General features: G+C 41.8%; 1 protein-coding gene across 4 annotated transcripts in view; it reads left to right on the plus strand.

Moving 5' to 3' along the window:
• Positions 1-23771, plus strand: part of PTPRM (protein tyrosine phosphatase receptor type M) — a 760161-nt gene that overhangs the window by 617999 nt on the left and 118391 nt on the right. The gene's annotated exons all lie outside the window — the stretch shown is intronic.

Consider the following 23771-nt stretch of genomic DNA (forward strand, 5'->3'; position numbering starts at 1 on the left):
TGAGATGGCAGTAGGGGGAGCAGCTAGTGTCACGGCAGTGACAGCTGTCACCCTCCCGCCAGCCCAGGGAGCAGGTCGCTGTCCTGGGATCCAGTGCAGGCAGCCCTTGGGGACCTTTCCAGGAACAGCGATATGTACTCTGGCACCATATATAAATGTAGGACTCACCCCTCTCACAGCCTCTGTCCTCAGCCTAATTCTGTTGGAAAGTCTTTCCCGAACTGAAGAGAATTAATTGATTTGAAGAGTCTGGTTCAAAAGAGCACACCTTCACTGAGTGTGTGTGCGTGTGTGTGCGTGTGTGTGTGTGTGTGTGTGTGTGTGTGTGTGTGTGGTGAGGGGGGAGAAGGAAGCGGCTTGGATTTCTCTGTTACCTTATTAAGTAAAATTAGTTCACAGTCATTGGTGAAGATAAAGTAGCAGCATGCTTACAGTAAAAATAGAATTAGAAAGCCACATGGCTTTTTAAATCTAAGAACGTGTTTCTGGTACTGCATCTACCTGACTAGCTCCTACTTGGAAAACATCTTGTCTGGAATTAGAGTATTTTTAAAATCAGTTTCTACCACCTCCCTATCCTTCGACGTTCAAACTCTGCTTCTTTCTCCCCTTGGGGGGCCCTCATGATGCCTCAGTTTTATGCCCCAGATGCTGCATTATCTTGGGTTTAGCTTAATTGTCCAAGGCTCATTACAGCAGTCAGAGCCCCACCACTGCTCTGCTTCTTTGAAGGCCAAGTCTTTGTTCAACGCAGGCAAATACACAGACACACTTTGCTCTGCTGACACGTGTCTCCTCACGTATTACCAACGACCGCAGTTCAAAAGACTGCAAAGCCAAGAAAACAAATACACACCAGGGCCCAAAGGTTTGATTTAAGTCCAGAAAATATTTCCAGATGAAGTTCTGCATTTTAGCCATCCTGAAATTCTTAGGTTTGCCTTTAGTGATTTAACTCATAATTCAGTGAAACTGACTGCCTTTGCATATTTCCTCCTGCACTTTTAAAGGCTGGCTTAGGAATTAATAGGATTAAGAGCAAGACTTCCAAAAGCATTAATATCTTATGAAAGACAAAATTAGATTATTGAGAAAATATAAGCCTAATGAATAGAGACAATATCTTTAGTTCTATCCAATCTTCTGAATGCAGATATTGCTCTAATGTTTATTAAACATGTTAATGTCAAAGAGATTAGTTATAGGCTCAAATAACAATTTGTAAAATAACCTGAGTCCAGGTTTTCATGGACTATTTTAAAATACCTACCTTAGGACTTCTAATAACACACCATAGATGATGCATATTTGAAAGTGTGCAGAAAATCAGTTCTGATTCACATCTCCTGAAGAAATATGATTTATAAGTGCAAACTGAAACAGTGTATACTCATCTTAAGTGTGTTATAATTGATGATTAAGAGTTGTTATACTCTGCAATAAAATGTTGTATTAGTTACAGTTCAAAAAACACTTTTTCCTATGCCAGCTATTCAGTGGATCAGAGAAGACTGTTTCTTTTTTTAATGTATTTTATTGAAGTATAGTTGATTTAGTGTTTTGTTAATTTCTGCTGTACAGCAAAGTGATTCAGTTATACATATATATTCATATTCTTTTCCATTATGGTTTATCACAGGATATTGAATATAATTCCCTGTGCTATACAGTAGGACCTTGTCGTTTATCCATTCTATATATAACAGTTTGCTTCTGCTAATCTCAAACTCCCAATCCTTCACTCCCCCATCTCCCCTCCCCCTTGGCAATCACAAGTCTGTTCTCTATGTCTGTGAGTCTGTTTCTGTTTCATAGATACGTTTGTTTGTTTCATATTTTAGATTCCACATATAAGTGATATCGTATGGTATTTGTCTTTCTCTACCTGACTTACTTCACTTAGTATGATAATCTCTGGTTGCATCCATTTTCTGCAAATAGCATTATTTCATTATTTTTTATGGCTGAGTAGTATTCCATTGTGTGTACGTACCACATCTTCTTTATCCATTCATCTGTCGATGGACATTTAGGTTGTTTCCATGTCTTAGCTATTGTAAATAATGCTGCTCTGAACATAGGGGTGCATGTATCTTTTCGAATTATAGTTTTGTCTGGATATACGCCCAGGAGTTGGATTGCTGGATCATGTGGCAACTCTATTTTTAGCTTTTTGAGGAACCTCTATACTGTTTTCCATAGTTGCTGCACCAACTTAACATTCATACCAACAGTATGGGAGGGCTCCCTTTTCTCCACACCCCAGAGACAACTGTTTAAAACTAACATATACAGGTATGCAATCATCACATCATACACCCTAAAGTTACACAATGTTATGTGTCAGTTATATCTCAATCAAACTGTGGAGGGGGGGGAGTAAAAACTTTTCAATGCCAAAATCGTTATCAGCTTTTTTTAAAAGAAGGAAGGGAAAAATGAAAAAAGAGCAAATACTAGAGAGGAAAGCAGGAACAAACAGGAACGTGCTATTGGGAGAAATATGAGATGGAAAGTTCTGTTAGGAATAATCCTAGCACTCAGTAATTTTCAGGTTATTAAGTAGCCCCCCTCCTGGGGGCAAGGTGCGGATGTGGGTGGCAAGGACGGTGGGGGGACAGAGTAAACAGGACATGAGGAGTGATGCTGGCACAAGGGTAAATCTATAGAGTGGCCGCAGGGAGAGGGGAACACCTGGTCAGTTTCTCACCTACATCCCGAAGTCCTCCCTCTCCCTCGCCATCCTTGCCTGCATGGCTGAATTACATGCCCACATCTTCCCTGGAGGCACAGCCAATTTTATGGGGATTAATGGGGCAGTGGCAAACTCCAGCTGCCATTATCCTGCTCTACTTTCTTTAGAGAAAAATCCCAGCGGATTTTTATTGCACTGTGAATCTGGAAACATCCTTAAGCAGTTATGTTTTAAAGCCCAATTTGGCTTTTAGAACTCTAACCAAACGCATCTCTTTGAATCTTGCTGTGAAGTCTGCAACCTTCCCTCAAACCCACACCAAAAGTCAGGAGTGTGTGGCTGCCTGGTTTCATGTGAAGCTCGAGGATCAGATGGTAAGAGGCCGTGGTTTGGGAAGAGGCTCTGGTACCAGACTGTGGATATTCCAGCTCAGCCTGGGCCAAGCTGTCTAACCTCCTGGGCCTCCGTTTCCCCATCTGTAAAATGGGATAACTATAGTATCAACCTCATAAGAGTATTGTGAGGCTTGACTCATTTAATGCATCATAAGTACTAGAACTGAATCTGATATTCAGTGGCAGCTTTAGCTAATAAAAGAGGAAAGGACTAATTTATAATAGGATCCAAGGCAGGGCATTCACCCCGTGGTCTTTACAGGGAAACTGTGTCAATTACAATTTCAGTACCTCTCCTGTGTTCACACTCTGGATAGATAGTTCACTTACCATGTATCATCAAAACTTGCCATTAAAAAGTAACTTAAATAAATAGGTAGGTTTGACTCTGTGGACAAAGAGTTTGAGAACTGAGAAAATATGTTAAATATTTTTTTTTCTTTTTCAAAATATTGGCGTATAGTTGACTTACAATACTATATTGGTTTCAGGTGTACAACGTGGTGATTTGATATTTTTATAGATTACCCGTCAAAGTTATTATGATATTATTGACTGTATTCCCTGTGCTGAATATTACATCCCTGTAACTTATTCTTTTTTCTTTCTTACAGTTTACCAGATAAAATACAGTTTGCTCAGTTAAACCTGAACTTCAGATAAACAGAATAATTCTTTAATATAAGTATGTCCCAAATAGTGCATGGGACATACTTATACTAAAAACTGCTCACTGCATATATGAAACTCAGTTAATATTTAAAAGTATATGCTGTCAGCTTTTATTGTTGAAACAGTATTTTCATATCTAAGTTAGAAAAGTCCTAAGGGATGGTGTAGCTACAGACCACAGAATACTATCTTTTAAACAATGTTTCTATGAGCGTCTTTGCAAGGTCGGATTTGGGGAAAAGCTTACCTTAAGCTGCACCTGTTAGTTCAGTGGAGAATACCAAGCACATGGGGTGAATGTGACACGTCTGGGTGCTGGGGACGTGGAGGACACCAAGTGTCCTGCCCATCATATAGCAGGAGTCTCCCTCTGCAGGAGGAAGCAGTCCTGGGGTGATTGTAGCACCTCTCATGAAACCTCCCAAGAGAGATTTGTGTTAGTACTTTGAAGGCTGGGAGTGCAAGTCTGGGCAAAGATGACTTTTTCCTTGAAGGATGTGTTGGCGTTGGCCAGGGGAAGGCAAAAGAGTGGGATTCCAGGTAGACGCGGAAGCGAGAGAACGTGGGCAGTCAGGGTGCTGTCGTGAAGGGCCACGTGTGTCCTACCCAGAAGCTTGTACATCATTCTGGCCGCCGTGAGAAAAGAAGAATTCAGGTAACTCATGCGTCTCATTCCTGTACCTGGAGGGAGATCTGTTCATACAAACAGCTTAATTTTTCAATGCTGTCGTACGCGGCACACAGGAACTGCTTGAAAGATAAGAATCCATACCCAAAAGGTAAAGGGGAGATGGAAAATGTATTTACTGGAAAAGAGTAGTATGAACTCCATCCCTTTCTCCCCATGCAAAAAAATGCAATGCAGTGCTTGGCTTCCAGATTTGTTGAAGCGATGAATTACTTCAATTCGGAAGCATTTCTTGGGGGAAACCATCAAGACCGCCTCAGGTTGCCTCCGTGACTCAGCACAATCGCCCCATCGGTCGGTTTTCTTCAATCCGTGTACGTTGGGAAACAACAGCCACTTAGACTGTAAAATACTTTTGAAATAGTGACTTTTTCTCTGTTGACCCTGTTTCAACAAATTCGTCTTTATCTCTCCCAAGACAGAGATGTCTGAAAACTGGCCTTAACCCTGGAAGGGCTGGTTCATTACCGCTCAAGTAGCCGACAGAAGTGTGTCCAAACCAGAGGGAAACCATGCTGGGGATGAGACAGAGCAGCACTGAGTGCAGATTTTTCTTGTTTGTTTTTGTTTTTTGTTCTAACAAGATCATCGTATGGCATCTCTCACCAGGGAAGTGCAATAATTTGATTCAAAAGAAACTCAGACATGAATCACATTAAAAAAGTAAACAGGCTGAATTGAACAGAAAATGGCATGTTGTCAGCAGAGACTGGTTTGGGGATCTCAGGAGAAAGACCCAGTGGAAAGGGCAAGTTTGCTTACGTGGCTACGAAAGAGGAGCTGGTTCTTTCTTCCAAAAAGCAAAGATCAGTCTGTTCTAAGCCCTTGGAGGAGATCCGTGGGTTTACCAGAAGTGGAGAAAGGAGACAGCTGCACTCAGGAAGCAGCGGAGGCCTGAGCGGCCGCCCCAACAGACCCCTGGGCCTTTATCACCTGGAATGAAAAGGAAGATTCTTCAGCTCTGCCCGGAGCCAGTAGGCCCTGCCCTAGATGTGGGAGCTGCTCCCTGCTACCTCAGTGGGACGGACGGGGTCCCAGCCTCAGGGGTGACCCTGCACAGTTGGAGAGTGAATTCCTGCCCCTCTGTCGTCCCCAAAATGTCTTCTTTGGTCCTGGATTTTTGAACTGATCCTAATTGTCTTTCGGGATCGAAGCCGAAAAACATTAACCTGAAGTAGGAAAATAGTTGTGCAGTTCTGAAAGAATGTGTGTTGCTATCGTTGTAAAATTAAGATAAAGGAAGGACAGCAATTTAAAACTACTCCCACATAGGACCTCCTGAAAAACACTGATGGTATTATTTTATTAGCTAATAATTAAATTAATATTGCTCTGGGGCACAAGCATTTATTTTCCAATTACTAGATCTGAAATGTATAAACCTAAGTAACTCATGGCAGCTACTTCTCAAAAAACTATATGTGTGTGCATATATGTCTAAAAATATTTAGAAAAGCATTATCCTGACCCCACCTACTTTTATCCTGTGTGTTTCTCTATGGCACAAACACGGATGATTAATTTTATAATTGAACATGGAGACTGTTTTTTTGCTCAGTTTAAATTGGGGAATCGGAGGCTTTATGCCAAGATCTTCAGACTTAAGTACACCCTATGCGTTTTTCCAAGGAACCTGGAGTTTTTTTAAACATGTCTAACTCCTAATAGCTCCCTGTAGATCTTTTTAAAATGTATGGATTGTATATTTTCCCCTCTCATCCTTCCCCCTGTTTTCTAAGTAAAACAGCTGATTTTGTTCAATGTAAGCACGATGTTATATTTGATGGCTTTGTCTGTATTTGACAAAGTGGGGTGAGCTAAGAAGGAATTGTCTTAGCGAAAAAAAGTCTCACTTGCCCTCCAAATCTGAGTTTCAGTTTGGTTTGTTTTTTGTTTGTTTGTTTAATTTACTTGCCTCCCACCTCAGGGAAGCCAGTGAAAACTCAATAGAGAAAACCGCTCCCTGAAAAACCACTTTCTCCCCATGGAGGCTGCAGTTGTAATTCCTGATGAGATGCCCTTAGACAGAAAGGCCCTCAGCCGGGAAGACAGGCCAGCATCCCCAGGTGCGCGGCAATGCCGCTGGGGAGAAGGGCGCCCTGTGCCTGGTCCCTCCCCGTACAGGGCTAGTGGGCAGGTAGGTCCCTCTAGAAAAGTTCTAAGAATAGTGCCCAGCAGCCCCTTTGCTGGGCTTTGAAAACAGAGGCCGAGGCAGGTGGAATGAGAGGTGCTTTGTGTTCGTACCTGCTGGAACCATTGCCGGCACAGCTGGCCCGTGCTCGTGGGTGGTCCAGCGTGGAGGCACCCCCTTCTGCTCACCTCCAGCCCGCACACTCTTCAGATGTGCTTTTCAGTTCCCGCTTCATATTCTGAGGCACCAGCTGAGTCCATCAATTGCCACAATCAGTGCAGGTTATTTTCTGTCCCACAAGACACAAAATAAACAAAACAAAACCATTGAAAGCCAAGGATGGGGACATGGGGGAGCCTTGGCAAGCTCTGCAAATACATTAAGAATCACAACAGCTGCGCCTCCAGTGGCTGCCGCAGCCAAGTAAGTTTTGACATTTTTTTTTCCCTTTAATTATTACGGTGATGCTGAGCCAGGTCCATGAGAAAATGATAAAAACTTCGATGTGAAATTTTGAGGCTGCTTCAAGCTGTTTGGGGCAAATCAAGTGTATGTGTTTATGAATACTTTCTTAGTAGATGAAAATCTCTGCCTATTTTAAATAACGTAACAGAGACGGTTGATTTTTTACTGTGAATACTCGGTAGATTTTTCACTAAACTACGAATATAAAAGTGTCTGTTTTATTTGTCCCGTGCTCCATTTTGTCATGCTTGCTTTCAGGACCTCTTATGTGTTAGCTGATTTTTTTAATCCAGTTTCCTTCTGCCCACGCCCCTGATAATATCCTGGACTCAGAAAACTTCGGAAAATTTAGTTAAAAATTGTTATTTCCCACGACTCTCTGTTCCTCCCTCTGATTTTAGTTCATGGTGGTAGACCTTTTCCAGTTTGTTTGGAGTAGTTCTGTTTGACCGTCTGGCTTCCATTTTGAAGCTGGTCATTAGAACTGTCTTTATCTCCCCCGGGAGGAGTTAGGCGCTTTCCCCACTTGTTAACATGCTTTTAGTGTCGGATGCCATTAGTCACAGGACCCGGCCCAGAGGGACTGTCGGGCTGCCTGTATCCCACACCTGCCGACCTCGTGTGTATCTGGTATCAGCTGGATGCTGTCACCGCCTGCTAACCTGGTCCAGCTGGCTTCAGCACAGTGGCATTGCCCCTCCCCCCGACCTGCCCTCAGCACCTCCCAAGTCCTACCCGCCTCCCCTCCCGCCGTGTCCAATTCCATCCCTTCCTCTCCCAGCCCACCGGCGGCCCGCATCTCTTGCCCACCCCCTTGTAACTCTCCCCGACCTCAACTCTCGACATTGACTCTCCCCCTTCACATCTGCCCTCCACTCTGCAACCAGTTTTCTTTGGGAAACACAGATGTTATCACATGTGATGCTAAAACATCTGCTCTGGATTCTTTGCAAAATGAGGCCCCTCTTTAGCAGAGAGTGCTCAGTCCTCCGGGACGCAGCCCTGGGCCTGTTCCAGGCTGTCACTGTAACCACAGCAGCTTCCCGCCACGTGCCTCAGGGGCCAGCTCCTCTGAACCCGCCCCCTGCCACCTTTCACAGCCTCAGCACCTCGCATCTCTGGGCTGTGCTCCACGTCGTGGTTTCCTGCCTCGAGTGACTCCCAGCTCCTCCTTCACCTGCCAGCTCCCTTCAGACCCAACATGGATGTTACCAGACACCAGGCCGTCCACGGTCCCATAGCTCTGCGTTAGAATAACACAGTGGGCAATAATAATACCGTGGGCAATGTATTAACTAGTAATATGGTAAAGTGTATATTAATTGATTATCCAATAGATATTTGAGAAACACTGCTAAATATGTTACTTTACATTTGTTGAATTGATTTCTGTGTATTTTAACACAGACACCACTAGAAGGGGAAATGAAATTAAAGATGGATAGAACTATTACAAATGGACACTCAGAATGGTACACATCATCACATAGGAGCAAGTGGATTAGCAATGTCCAACCAGGAAAAACTGTGCTGACCAACTTGAACCTTACCAATACCCATCACTTAAAGATGGGAAGAATGGGGCTTCCCTGGTGGCGCAGCGGTTGAGAGTCCGCCTGCCGATGCAGGGGACACGGGTTCGTGCCCCAGTCCGGGAAGATCCCACATGCCGCGGAGCGGCTGGGCCCGTGAGCCATGGCCGCTGAGCCTGCGCATCCGGAGTCTGTGCTCCGCAACGGGAGAGGCCACAACAGTGAGAGGCCTGCGTACCGCAAAAAAAAAAAAAAAAAAAAAAAAAGGAAGAATGGCATGGTTCCATCTGATCATTTTTACTCACTGAATGCCAACCATATGTTTTAAAAAATTAGGGTAAATATTTTTATCCCATATTTGCTTTCATTTCTTTTTTAATCCCTAATAGAAATAATGTAGAAATATCTAGTGACTTCAATGCATTTCAAACAGGACTATTGCAAGAGAGAAACTGTATGTCATACACAGATTAAAAGCTCATAAAGGTAATTTGTGTTATTATGGACATATTTTCAGGGGGAGCAAGATTTTGAGGGGTGGACTTTTCGTGAAATCTTGCTTGGTTCCTAGAATGATGATGATGGTGTTGATGGTTAGACCTACGTTGGTCTACCCCTAACCCTAATGTGGTAGCACTCTACAAAGATACACGCACAGATAGAGAGAGACACATAGATATTTCTAACCACAATGCTCTTACACTGTTACCATACCCATGTTACAGATGAGGGAGTGACTCAGAATGTAAGTCATTTGCCCAAGGACCTCCCACTTTGGAGTGGTGGGATTTACTCCATAATCTGTTGACTCCAAAGTCCACGTTATTTTCCACTACACCACATAACTTCTTCATGGAACACCACGAAACACAGACCTACAGAAGTTAACCTTGGGTTTTATTGATTTGACTTGTGATTTCATGGCAGGAGCATTGTTATACTCTGTGCAGTTTTATTTGCTTTGAAGTGTTCTGTCCTTTGGCAGAGGACAGAGCCAGCCCAAGGCAATTATTCTTTTTCAAAGAACAGTGCTGGGAAGTAGAAAGGACGGTGGATTGGCCATGGGAAGACTGGATCCCAAGTCTTTGACCTGTCACGTCACTGAAGAGTCTCGCTGAGACCCTAACCACAGACCCTTGAGCGAACCACTCACCTCCCCTGAAGCAAGTCGGTCAGTTCCAAAGACCAAGCACTTCCTAGAGTCTCTGTATCATTAGTCGAGCCATCACCTTGGTGATGTTGGACTCCCAGTTTGGTTGACACATCTCCATGGGCGGGATGTTTTTTGGTTCATGCTTCTCCATGGATGGGATGTTTTTTGGTTGATGTATCTCCATGGATGGAATGTTCTCCAGTGGGCAGCCCTGACCAGCTGCCTGAGAACTGAAGCCTGACGGTCACTGGTGTGTAGAGGGCAGTCACTTGGGACCCGTGGGCAGTTCTCCGGCCCCCTCTTGCCAGTTTTGAGTTTATTCAGCATTTCTGAACGAGGGAGTTTCTGTCCTGATGTGCCCTTCCTCTTTTTTCCTCCTCTCTTTTCCCTGTTTCAACCTCTTCCCACTCTCACTTCTAACTCCCACCTCATCTCCAAAAACACTGGGAAGGCCGGGTGGAGAGAGTGCAGTAGTGACATTAGTACATTTTTGTATAAAGTCCTCACCGTGTCTGAAGGGTGTTTGTGATCAGAATTCCATTCCATCTCTAATCCCCACTGTCCCCATTTGTAAGGATCGTAAATAATAAGGAAAAATATGGATTAAAAGTTTGGAATTAATTTCTTTCACATTTTATATTATATAAATCCACATTATTGTTACATGTCTTACATGTCTTTGGTCTTCAGACCAAAATAATATTGAATCAGAGGCCATAGCCTGTTTGACCTGTCCTGTCTCTGAAAAGAAAGAGAACATGCTGACTTTTCCAACTTCTTCTGAAAGAAAAGTAGCTTTAAGTCCTCAGTGGGCTTCACCTATTATTCAGCATCTTCGAAATTTTTAAAAACTTCTTCACTCCCTTTATCTTCCATTGTTGCCCTTTAGGGACACGTGGAAAACCTTTCATCTGTTTACTTCAGGGAAATTATGCAAGAGATGCTGAATAATTATAGTGCATTCAGTGTAATTATAAACATCTAGCATATGTTTTTATATGTATTGTATTTATGTGCTTTAGGTAATTATGCATTTGAGTTCCTTGCCAATTTTATGGCCAAAATATTTTACTTGGCTGATTACTAAGTGTATTTTAAGCTTACTTCTTGAAACATGAAGAGAATATACTATAAATCCAATTAACATAATTTATCTGCCTAAAGAGAATGCTTGCTTTTATTTTTCTCTCTTTTAATGATGAAAACCATTTGTAAGGATGCAGAGTAACAAAATATGTTTTTAAAGGTTCCCAAGTCCCGATTTTATCGTGTTTTTTTAAAAAGAATATTTTGAAATAAATTTGAAATTTTAAGAAATGTGCAAAGAAAAAAAAAACACGACAATAAAAATCACCCATAAACCTACTCGCAGTTTTCAGTAAGTTTCCATCCAATATTTTAAAGCATTAGAATCTTTATATAAATCATTTCGTACCTTGCTTGTCTTTGACATGAACACTGCTATGATAATTCTTTGGATTTACCTCCATTATTTTCTATAGATAGATTTCAAGAGGTGGAAGTAATGGTTCAAAGTATATAAAATGCTTAAGTTTCTTTATGAACCTGTTATGTTGAAAGCTTCCTTTCCAGAAAAATTGAACCAATTCACACACGCCATTAGCACTTTCCATGAGAATGCTTACCTCAACATACCAGCACTCAAATAAGCATTAGTCTTTATTTTTTTATCATCTTTTCCAGTTCGAGAGGTGAAAAAATAGTATCTCATTATTGCTCCATTTGAAACTGGACATGTCTTTATATGTTCACCAGCCACATGAAAATTTTCTTTTGTGAACTGTTCATGTGCTTTGCCTGTTTTTTTACTAGGGTGTTAATGTCTCCTACTGACTTGTACGACCTCTTCTATGCTTGCTTTGTCCTTCTTTAAAAATGTATTGGCTGTCCTTAAGCTTTGTGCTGGCATCATTTTAGAATCACCTTGTCCATAAAAAATGGACATTTCATGAAGCTGACATTTTATATAGTCAACTTCATGAAAAACTCTGTAATTTTCTTTGGAACTGCATGGGATCCACTTCTAAAGTTCAGGAAAATTGACTTCTTGGCAATATTGAATCTTCATGTATTAGTATGGTTTATGCCTTTATTTATTTGGATCTTCTTTTATATTTTTCAGCAGAGTTTCAAAATGTTCTCCATGAAATCTTGTACATCTTTTAGTTATGTGTACTTATTTGTTAAGGTAATAGTATCTTTTAGTTACATTTTCTTTTTATTGCAAGTATATAGAGTACATGTATAAATATAGAGAGATAAATATAGAGAGATATATAGAGAGGTATATAAGTATATGTGTGTATACGTATGTGTGTATGTATGTATATTTGTATATTGCTCCTTTGTCCAGAAACATTCCTCAGCAATCTTTATTTCAGTCATTTCTCTGCAGATTATTCTGGAGTTTGCCATGGAGAAATCATGTCAACTTTCATTACTGACAGTTTTTTTCTTCTTAATCCTTATACATTTATTTTTTCTTATTTATAAAGCTCACTGGAACCTCCAGTACAACACTGAATAAAACTTAGGTTGGCAAGCATCATTGTCTTGGTCCTGATTTTCAGAGAAAAGGCTTTTAATGATTAATAATTAGTCATAATTAGTTTAAGGATATTCCCTTCCATTTCTGGTTTATTAATACTGTTTACCATAGATAAATATTGAATTTGATAGAATGCTTTTTTAGCATTTATTGTTATACAAAATAATTATTTTATTTCACTTTTTTAACATGTTAGTGTGGTGGGTTAATTAATGTAGTTAATATTCTAATTTTGAACCAACCCTTCATTCCTGGGATAAACCTAACTTGGTCATATATGTTTTAAATATTGCTGAAGGCTGTTCACTAATGATTTTTACATCTATGTCCATGAATTACTAGTCTCTTAATGATCTTCTTGTATTTTTATTTTCTCATTTTAAAATGAAAAATATATCTGTTTTTTAAAATGAATTAGATAGCCTTCTGTGTTCTTTCTGTTCCCTTAAAAGAGATCATGTGAGATTCAAGTTATCTTTACCATTTTTTTAGATGTGACCTTTTTTTTTTTAATTGGAGTATAATTGCTTTACAATGTTGTGTTAGTTTCTACTGCAAATTATCTTTAGAACTCACCTACAAAACTGGCTAGGTCTGGCATTTTCCTCATGGTAAAATTTTTAATTACTGAATTTTTCAATAGTTATAAGACTATTCTGGATTTCTAGTTTTTCTTGAGTTAATTTTATAGTGAATATCTTCATAGAAATTGTGAATTGTGTCTAATTTACTGAAGGGTATACATTTGTTCATATTTTCTTCTTATCTGTCCTTTATCATCATTAATAGTATTTATTTGTGCGTTTTCTCCTTGTTCTTTCTTGACTATTCTTGCCAACATTTTGTTGGTTTTATTAGTTGTTTCAAAGAGATAACCTTGGACCTTGTGGATCTTTTATATTGCATGTTTTAAATTTCTGATATTCCTGATCTTTTTTCCTTCTACTTTCGTTGAGTTTATTCTGTTCTTATTTTTAAACAAGATGCTGAACACATTAATTTTCAGTCTTTCTTTTTTCTAGTAGAAGCATTTATTTATTAATTTTCCCTCTAAGTAACAGTCGAGTACTCTTATCCTTAAGTATTTTTAAATTTTCATTACGATTACTTCTTTGACCCATACATTATTTAGAGCTTGTGAGTGCATGAATGTGTGTGTGTGTGTGTGTGTGTGTGTGTGTGTGTGTGTGTGTGTGTGTTTTATTTCTCAGTTCATGGGAGATATTTTTGGTTGTCTTTTTATTAATGATTTCTAACTTAAATGTATACTGATTGGAGAAAATTCATTGAAATTTGTGGACATTATTTAGAGCCATCCACATGGTCAATTTACTTAAATATTTTATGTATTCTTAACAACAATGTTGAGTGCCAAGTTCTGTATATTCTTTAGACCACGCTTTTTTAAAAGTTTGCTGTTCAGGGCTTCCCTGGTGGTGCAGTGGTTGAGAGTCCGCCTGCTGATGCAGGGAACACAGTTCGTGCCCCGGTCCGGGAAGATCCCACATGCCGCGGAGCGGCTGGGCCCGTGAGCCATGGCCGCTGAGCCTGCGCGTCCGGAGCCTGTGCTCCGCAATGGGAGAGGCCACAGCAGTGAGAGGCCCGCGTACCGCAAAAAAAAAAAAAAAGTTTGCTGTTCAAATTTTCTGTATACTTACTAGCTTTTTGTCTGTTTGATCTATTACTGAAAGAGGTTAAAAGAAGTCATGTATTTTGAAGCTAAGTTATTAAGTAAATATAAGTTTAGAATTGTCTCTCCTAAGTGAATTGAACATTTCATCATTAGGCACTAATATCATTGTCGTTAGTTTCTATTGTCTAATTTCAATATAACTATGCCAGTTTCCTTCTAATTAGTATTTTTCTGGATATATTTTCAATCTCTCTATTTTAGTTGTGTCTCTTGTAAATAGCATATAGCTGGATTTTTTTTCTGAATTTTTGCATTTTTTTTTATACAGCATGTTCTTATTAGTTATCCATTTTATACATATTGGTGTATATATTGCATGGATTTTATTATTTCAGCTTTTACCTTTAAAAGTCTTACAGCTTTTACCTTTAAAGTCTACTAATTTACAACTTAGTACATTTTTAATTTGCTGTGATTACTGATTTATTTGAATTCATTTCTGCCACCTTATTTTGTGAGTTATGTTTGTTCAACTTTTTCTTATGCTTCTTCCCCCCACCCCACCTCTTCTTGCCTATTTTTAATTAGTTAAATTTTTTGTCTCATTTTATTTTTCTGTCTACTAATTTGGAAATTATACACTGTTTTCTTTTACTAGTCACTATAGAAATGTTAGCATGCATATTTTAAAATCTAGAATTAAATTAATTGCTTAACCTTCTCCTCTCAGATGTCTTTCCTCCCCTATAAATAGCTCATAAGGAGAGTCTCTGAGAACAAAGATTCCCTGGGATTTGTAGCATCTACAGGTAGTATTTCTTTAATTTGCTCATTCATGCATTCAGCAGATGTTACTGAGGACCCTCAAAGCTAGACCCTAGGATTAAAAAGATAAGTAAATCTTGGTGGTTGTTCTTAAGACCATCCCTTTTTGTTTTCTCCTCCAGGAGTAATTAGGTACCTACCAAAGACCACATATCTTTCTTACATCCTAAAACCATGTTTTCAACCTGGTCGTCATGTAGTTCCAGTGGCTGCAGGGCTGCAGGCTAATAACCGTGGTGGCGTGCTTCCCGTGCAGTGGGGCCTCTGCGCTCCTTTGCTGTTGGTGACTGATGGCATCGGTTACTGATGGCAGTCGTCACTCTCGGCCACCACCTTCCCATTACCGGAGATCCTTTCTGCTGTAGCCACTTGTGTTTCTCCCCTCTGATTGCAGACCTCCCAGTTCTGCTCATCGCCTTTCCACACAGGATGTACATGTAGATGGACTGAGCACCCCTGTCTAATTTCCCTTTCATACGGGGATCTCTCTGGTCCTCATCATTCACATGAGCCCGATGTCCCCCTGAATCACAGTGCTTTTGGAAGATGGGATAGTATGTCCCGCTCCCTGTGCTTTGTCACCTCTTCTTTCCTGCTTCCCTGGGCTCACCACCCCTCTTCTCTCTCATCACTGCCTGCAGCCTGGACTTGAGCCCAGCACACACATCTCCCATCGCAGCTTCATTCCTTCCTCTCTTCCTTCCACCGCTGGGCCTTCGGAGCTGTGTATAAAAGCTCTAATTTATTTTTTTGGTGTTTTCTTCTTCTTTTAATTTATTTTGTGGAAGTCTAGTTGATTTACAATGTTGTGTTAGTTTCTGCTGGACAGCAAAGTGATTCAGTTTTATATATATATGTTCTTTTCCATATTCTTTTCCATTATGGTTTATCTCAGGATATTGAATACAGTTCCCTGAGCTATGTAGTAGGACCCTGTTGTTTATCCATTCTATATGTGCTAGTTTGCATCTGCGCATCCCAAACTCCCAGTCCATCCCTCCCCTATTCTCCCCACTTGGCAACCACAAGTCTGTTTTCTATGTCTGTGAGTCTGTTTCTGTTTCGTGGATAAGTTCATTTATGTTATATTTTAGATTCCACATAGAAGTGATATCATATGGTATTTGTCCTTCTCTTTCTGACTTACTTCGTTTAGTAGGATAATCTCTAGGTTCATCCATGTTGCTGCAGATGGCATTATTTCTTTCTTTTTTATGGCTGAATAGTATTCCATTGTATGTGTGGACTACACCTTCTTTATCCATTCATCTGTTAATGAGCTTTTAGGTTGTAAAAGTACTAATTTTTAAACAAGATCATCCCGGTGAAAACATCTCCTCAGTTGTCAGAGGTGGGGGGGAATCAGCAGGTACAGTGGTGACAGTTGGTCTGGGTGGGTCATTTTATAAGTTGTATGTGCAGTTCAAGGCTGCCTATATTTAGAAACAATCCAGCCTGTACTGTAAGTCTGGTGAGCAGGAAAGAGGAGAAAATGGACCTGGATAAACAATTTAAAACTGATAGAAAAGTACTTTGCTGAGAAGCCCTGTGTTGTTTGCCCATTTTCCCTGGCCCTTTTGAAACTCCTCTGTGTGTTCGTTCTGACTGTCTGCAGGGCTCCCACTGACCGGAGCATCGAGTGGCGCTGGTGGGCGGCGCTGGTGGGCGGTGCTGGTGGGCGGCGCTGGTGGGCGGTGCTGGTGGGCGGTGCTGGTGGTGGGCGGTGCCCATTGTCATGCTGCTCCGCGCCTTGTTGGTCGGGAGTAAATCTTTCATAGAGTTTTCAATGGTTTATGTTTTGTTTAGGATCTCAATGTCCAATTTTCTTGTCAACTTTTTGTTTATAGCCTGTCACAGATCTCATTAACGCCACTGACCTCTTAACCATTTTAAAGAGCGTAGGGTGCGTTGCAGAACATGGCATTTGATCTCTTTTGCACTAAATAAAAATTTTTAATTTATGAGTTTGAGTTCTAGCCATGATTACTGCCTTGGTCAGGTAACTTTACTGCTTTATTTTATTTTTAAAATGCCAGTATCTGACATCAGCATTCCCATAAAATAAATGATTCTTCATAACTGCTTTTCCAATGCTTTTCCCATGTGACTCTCCCCAATAGTTTTCCCCGAAAAATTGAGTAGTGGCTGTCGCGATTCTTGTGAACTAGCAATTATGTCAAATAATTTAATCAGTGCTTGAACTGGGCTGGCATTGCTCTTGGAAGACCATTTTTCAGAATGACATACCTCTGAGCATTTATTCCATAATTAAACCTGTAAATACTTTTTCCCACAAAGACCCTCAGAAGTACTGTTAGACATTCAGAGCCACCACTGCTGGGCAAAGTTAGAAAACTTTGAGCAAGGATGGGCAGGAGTCAGAGTTCTCTGTCATGCAGTGTCGTTGTCAAGAGCCTGCATACATAATTAATCAAGGCAGAGCTCATTGGGATCTTGATTGACATCAGATACCATTACGGAATCATGTGTTGAAGGACCACTAGCGGGGTCTCCCCTTAATTTACGGAACAGATGATTCTCCTTCAACCAAAGTCACTGTGGAAAATGTGTTTCTTCTGCAACCTGCAATGGTATGTTCTGTGAGAAAGTGATGCTCTAAAAATTAGGACTAGATTTTAAAATCATGATTAAATGGATGATAAAAATCACAATATCCGCTTTCAGATGTGTCCATTTGGTTTTTGAGGAGGCTAATAATGAAAAAGGAAAGACTTTAATGCCTCCAAGAGACTCTCCTGTGTTCAGACCTTTGCAGAAAAGCAAATAGGAGAGCAGGTAAGTAAAGGAATTGTTGGCCATTTAGATGAAGCATGAATAAGGGCAGAAAGTCTAAACATCTCAAGACATTTCAGATGAGGCCCCTGTTACGTCTGTTCAGGCCCCATGTCATCCAGCCCTCTCTCAGTCAGCTTTGCTGTGCTGGTCGCTAAATATAAGACACACCATTTTAAAAATTTTTATTTTATATTGGAGTATAGTTGATTGACAATGTTGTGTTAGTTTCAGGCGTGCAGCAAAGTGATTCAGTTATATACATGTACAACTATCTATTCTTTTTCAAATTCTTTTCCCATTTAGGTTATTACAGAATACTGAGCAGAGTTCCCTGTGCTATACACTAGGTCCTTGCTGGTGATCTATTTTAAATATAGTAGGGAAGACACACCCATTTAAAAGAAAAAAAAAAGTCCTGGCGTCCCCCTTGTGCTGCTGATACAAGGGCACACTCTGCTCTGGGTGCCCCCTTCTGGTGCCTCCCCAAACCTCCAATCCCTCATTTAGAAGAAGGGGTTAATGTCTCCCCACAGGACTGTTGTGGGAATGATATCCTGTGTGTGCATCCACGTATATGCATAAATATGCAAATAGACCTTTTACCTGTGTTCTGGAACTGGGCCCCTCCATTCTTGGCTCACTGCCAGAGCTTTGAGCCACCATCTCTGATGGAATCAGTTATTAGATCACCACCAGGCTTCAATTTCCTGTGTCACGTTGAAATACTATTCACTCCCCTGTGCTTGGAACCCCCAGTTTCTAAAGCACTGGGTGGCTGTGACTCCCAATGGCGAGCTTCAGCCCACGCCTCCCTGTAGCCTTTTCTCTGTGGTAAAGATGCCTCAGTTGGGGCAGAGCATCTCCTCCCTCGTTGCCACGCCTCTGTCCTTGTTGCAGGCGTCGCTTGCCTGTGCTTGGAGCCCAGTCTCCATGAAGCTTCCCCACCCACCCGTCAAGCCCTACCTGATTTCTCCAAACCTTTACCGCACGTGAGGGTCTGCGCCACGTAATTCACCCTCTCGTTACGTACCGCTGTTACCCTCTGCTGTGTCGTGACTGTGCCCGCTGGCTTGTAGCTCCCCGGAGGACGAGGCCGTCTGCTCTTTGGTGTGGTCTCTGCGCTGTCCAGCACTATGCTCAGCCCCTAGTAGGCAGGGTGGTTGTCTGGGGCAAGGAACCTTTTACAGGACTGTCTGATGATGTGTCAACACAGACCAGTGGTGCCCAGGTTTGACAACCAATCATTATAATTTCATGGCTTTGAAAATTAATAGAACCAGGTAGCGGGCGTCTTCATGGTGGAGGTTGGAATAATCAACCTTCTTGTCGAAATAGCAACTAACACTGGTTGAGCATCAGCCAGGGGCCACGCTGGGCGAAGCCCTTCCACACATTGTCTGATTTAAGGCTCACCACACCCTCCCACTCTGGATAGGAGGAAACTGAGGCTTACGGAGGTTCATCTTTTACCCGTGTCACAAAGCTCACGCGGGTGCTGGATTTGAACCCAGACAGCTGCACCTTCTGGACACAACAGAGAGTCAGGGTCTCCCTCCCTATTTCCCCCACACTTGACCCTTAAGTTGTGAAGAGGTAGGAAAGCTCAGGCAGCTGGAACAGGGATCCTATGTACTTCAGACACCCAGAAAGCTTGACAACTTTCTACTCATTGGGATGCATGGCGGGTCACAATTTCCAAGATATAAAGAAACGGTAGAAATGTTGGAAATTAAGTTTACTGACCTTGTTTTATTCATTCCGTGTGTATGATCTTCACTTTATTTGAAGGTGTTAAGAGTCAGATGTAAGGGTAGATTTGCTCCAGTCAATACTCAAGGGGCCAGAGGAAGGAGTCTAAAGAGAGCCAGGGCGTTTGTCCTTTGGCCCTGGCCACCCACCGGATGCCATATTGCACTTAAACATTGTAATAGTTTTTCCCAGTAAGTGCAATAGGTGTGATAGAGTAAAGGAACAGTGGGAAAGAGACATCAAAACGATTTTGTCGATGTTCCATATGTAGAAATAAATGTATTTCAAAAGTCAGTCTTCCAATTATACAACTTCCAAATCTAACTAAGTAAAATCCTCCAGGGTAAAGGCAAAGCTTAAAGTGACCAGGATTTTTAAGAGCATGCTCTTGTGTGCGTGTGGTGGTGGTGGGGGGGTGTTGTGAATGTGTGGCTTTGTGTGTTTAAAGTTCTCATGGCGTGATGAGCTGGGAAGTGATCCACGGAATATCGTAGGTAGGCTGCCAGAAGTGCTACAGCTTTTAAAATAGTTTCTGCCTCTAGCCCAGTAAGTGAATCTTCAGGTAACAATGATTTAAGTGAAAAAGGCAATATATCTTTTGTGCCTGTAATTTCACATTAGTAGGATAGGGGAAAAAACTATGGAAAACCATAAGCATGTCTGCACAGTAGGATTTTGGTTTCTCAATATGTAATGTTTCATTATGATGTTCTGAATGGGTGCCACACACTCCTTCTTTAGTTCTTTTTTGGCCAACCTCCTATATGCATCTCGTACATACCCCCTATGTATCCAAGAAACCACCGCAATCAATCTCTAATGAAAAGGAAAGGTCTGGAGTCTTTGTAAACATAGTATTTATATCGCAGTCAGAGCTTCCTAAAAGTTCTTAGGGAGCAATGCAAAAAACAAAAACATCGGCTGTCTTCTAGGCTGAATATTTGTAATATTTTACAGCAGCTAATTTAACTCGAGGACACGGTTCTAATGAAAGAAGTCATAGGACAAAAAGGTAGAGCTGAAATATGTATCTTCGATGTCCTTGTAAGTCTGATAAACTGCCATGCTCTCCTAAGCTTCTGCAGAACAGAAAGTGAGGAGACCCATTGCAGAAAACTGAATTATACATAATGTCATTAAGCCTCCACCTTCACTTCTGATTGAGAGATTTGCTGCAGGAGACAGTGAGAGCAGAGGCAAATGAAAAAAATAAATAAATGAAAGACCTGATCACATTATACATTTTGGTGGAAATGTAATTGCTTATAAGTTCACCTGAAGTTCTTAGGTACACGCAAAGTCATGTGTGGCTGCTGACGGTAAGAACGGAGCCATGGCCCACAGCATCCTCGTGAACTCTGAGTGTAACCCTCAGGTGGGTGGGTACGGAAGTAAGAAGTGGGCTCGCCAGTGATGCTGGCATCGGCACGTCCTGAGTAACCCCAAACTCTCCTACGTATTGAAGTGGTCACTCTTTTTCTTGCCCTGGTTTTCCACCCAGAGATGTATTTCTGTAGATAACATGCACTGTTTACTTCTTTTTTTAAAATTGGTTTACAATGGTGTGTTAGTTTCAGGTGTACAGCACAGTGATTCAGTTATATGTACATATATATGTATATACACTTTATATATATATATATATATATATTCTTTTTCCAGTTTTTTTTCCACTATAGGTTATTAACAGATATTGAGTATGTTCCCTGAGCTATACAGTAGGTCCTTGTTGGTTATCTATTTTATATATAGTAGTGTGTAAATCTTAGTCGCAAACTCCTAATTTATGTCTCCCCCTGCCTTTCCCCTTTGGTAACCATAAGGTTGTTTTCTAGGTCTGTAAGTCTGTTTCTGTCTTATAAATAAGTTCATTCGTGTTGTGTTTTTTTTTTTTTAGATTCCACAATTAAGTGATATTATGTGATATTTGTCTTTCTCTGTCTGACTTACTTCCCTTAGTATGATCATCTCCACGTCCATCCATGTCCGTTTACTTCTTTTCCAAAGTGGTTTTGTAACTGCTCCTTTGAAAGCATGTCTAAATAGACAGGCTCGTTAGGAAGGTTACGAAATCCCCTTTTCCAAGATGATGTCTCCTGGAAAATGCTCTCATCTGTCAAGGATGATCTCAATGTGAGCATTCTGAAAGGATGACCATACAGTAATGCCCTCTCTTGAGGTCATCATCTAGTGCCAGGACTCTGAAATGGAAACATCAGTGTACGTGTAAGACTTCATAACTCGGTGGCCCCACATAGCAGGCAGAGCTGGAGAAAGCAGCAAGACCCTTTTCTGACCCTTAATTAACTTCCAGGACTCTGCAGATTGCTGCTGGCTCTTAAGCATCCCTATACAGTTTTGTTTTTTTTTTTTTTTTTTTTTTAGCAAATTGTATTTTATTTATTTATTTATTTTGGGCTGCGTTGGGTCTTTGTTTCGGTGCGAGGGCTTTCTCTCGTTGCAGTGAGCGGGGGCCACTCTTCATCTCAGTGCGCAGGCCTCTCACTGTCGCGGCCTCTCTTGTTGCGGAGCACAGGCTCCAGACGCGCAGGCTCAGTAGCCGTGGCTCACGGGCCCAGTTGCTCCGCGGCATGTGGGACCTTCCCAGACCAGGGCTCGAACCCGTGTCCCCTGCATTGGCAGGCAGACTCAACCACTGCACCACCAGGGAAGCCCCCCATACAGTTCTTAATTCATTCTAGCTGCCAGATTTGCCCACCCTATATCACTGCAAAGTAAGCCCTAGCTGAGGAGTGGGGTGATAGCCATCGTAAGCCCATGGACCACATTTCCTCTTGTTTGATGCTGTGTCTTGAAGGCTGTGGCGGTGGGGCGTGTCTGCCTCTGTGAGTAGGTCTGTTTCAATCCACACCTCACAGGACCATGGTGTTGGGACAGAATGTCTCCCTGCTTTGTATGAACTATGGCTCAATGAAGAAATCAGTGATAATGCACCTCCAAAAAAATTAAGCGTATGAATGCTCGCTACGGAGGAGATGTTCAGAGAAGCAGAAATTGCAGGTTGTGCCTCTAGTTCTGCATGTCACCTGCAGGGAGGGCATGTGTCCTGGAGAGCCTTGTGGGGTCCTCAGGGACATAGAACCTTTTCATTGTCATAGACCTGCGATAACCTTTTATGTCTGGAAGGGCCTTGCTCAAAGGCTTTGAGAGTCATTAAGGTGATCCTCGCAACAAGCATACTACTGCCACGTGCTTTGTACCAAGCTAAAACGTGAGATATAGACCCTCTCTTGGGGCAACACATAATTTAAGCTAACCGTGGTGATGAAAATAACATAAAATGCCACATATCAGATCTGTAAAGGAAACTCAAGTGGCACATACTGACAGCTATAATGGAGTTTTGGTGGTGGGGGGGGGAAGATCATTGGAAACTAGAGAAGAAAACACACGGAAGAGGTAGGTTTGAGCTGAGTTGTAACAGTTAGATCAACTTTGCAAGGCCAGGCCAGGAAGGGCCCCCCTGCTAGAGCCACACCACACCCCACCCCATGGAATTGGATCATAGGAAGGCATAGAAGGCCATTGTCATGCCCTTGTCTTGGACGTACGCCAACATTGCTTCCATTCTCTCCTTTTTGCTTCTTCCTTTCTTGTACCTTTCTCGGCCTTTCCCACTTGTTCCTTAGCACAGCTGGGCTCTTGCACATCCTGGCAGATCCACAGAGCTCTCCTTCCTTTCCCTGTCTTCCTCTAGATCTGTTTTGTCTTCTCCTCAGCCTACGGTAGGATGCATGTTGCAGGGTTCACCTTCCTGACCCCCACATCAGCAGAGCCTAGCCCTCCTGGGATGACAGAAGATGCTCTCTCCAGTGCTGTGGCCACGGCCATGTGTGTTGCTGGCGCTTCCCGTGTGGCTGGTGCCCCCAGGGAGCCGAGCAGCAGGGATGGAGTCTTTGCCTCGTTTAGGGAGCTCGACTGAGCCTTGGACTGACAGTCAGCAGCTTCTTCTGCCTCAGCCTTGTCTGGAACATCCTCCTTCCTCTAGAAAGGATGCAGGTCACAGACAGTAACCCTGGGAAACGGGGGCCACCTCCCAATTCATCCAGAGGCAGAGAAGGAAGCAGGGAAGGGAGGGAACGCAAGGTTGTCCTAGAGAGCCTTGTGGGGTCCACAGACACGTTCACGAAGGCATCTCCCAACTTACGTGCTGACACTTAACGCTGCCGTCTCTGATGCAATGTCCACGTTTCAGCATTCATTACTATTTGATTTAGTGATTAATTATCAGGCATTACAGATTTCCACAGTGTTTTAAATCCAGTAAAAGTTATTTGGCGGGACCTGAGGTTTGGAGACCAGTTTTTAGATGTCACACCTAAAGCATGATCCATAAAAGAAATAAAGTCAAGAAAATAGACTTCATGGAAATTAAAAATGTTTGCTCTGTGGAAGATGATCCTAAAAGGATAAAAAGACTAGCTCTAGACTGAGAAAAATATTTGCA

The sequence above is a fragment of the Kogia breviceps genome, chromosome 15 (genome assembly GCF_026419965.1).
Source record: "Kogia breviceps isolate mKogBre1 chromosome 15, mKogBre1 haplotype 1, whole genome shotgun sequence".
NCBI classification, from domain to species: Eukaryota; Metazoa; Chordata; class Mammalia; order Artiodactyla; family Physeteridae; genus Kogia; species Kogia breviceps.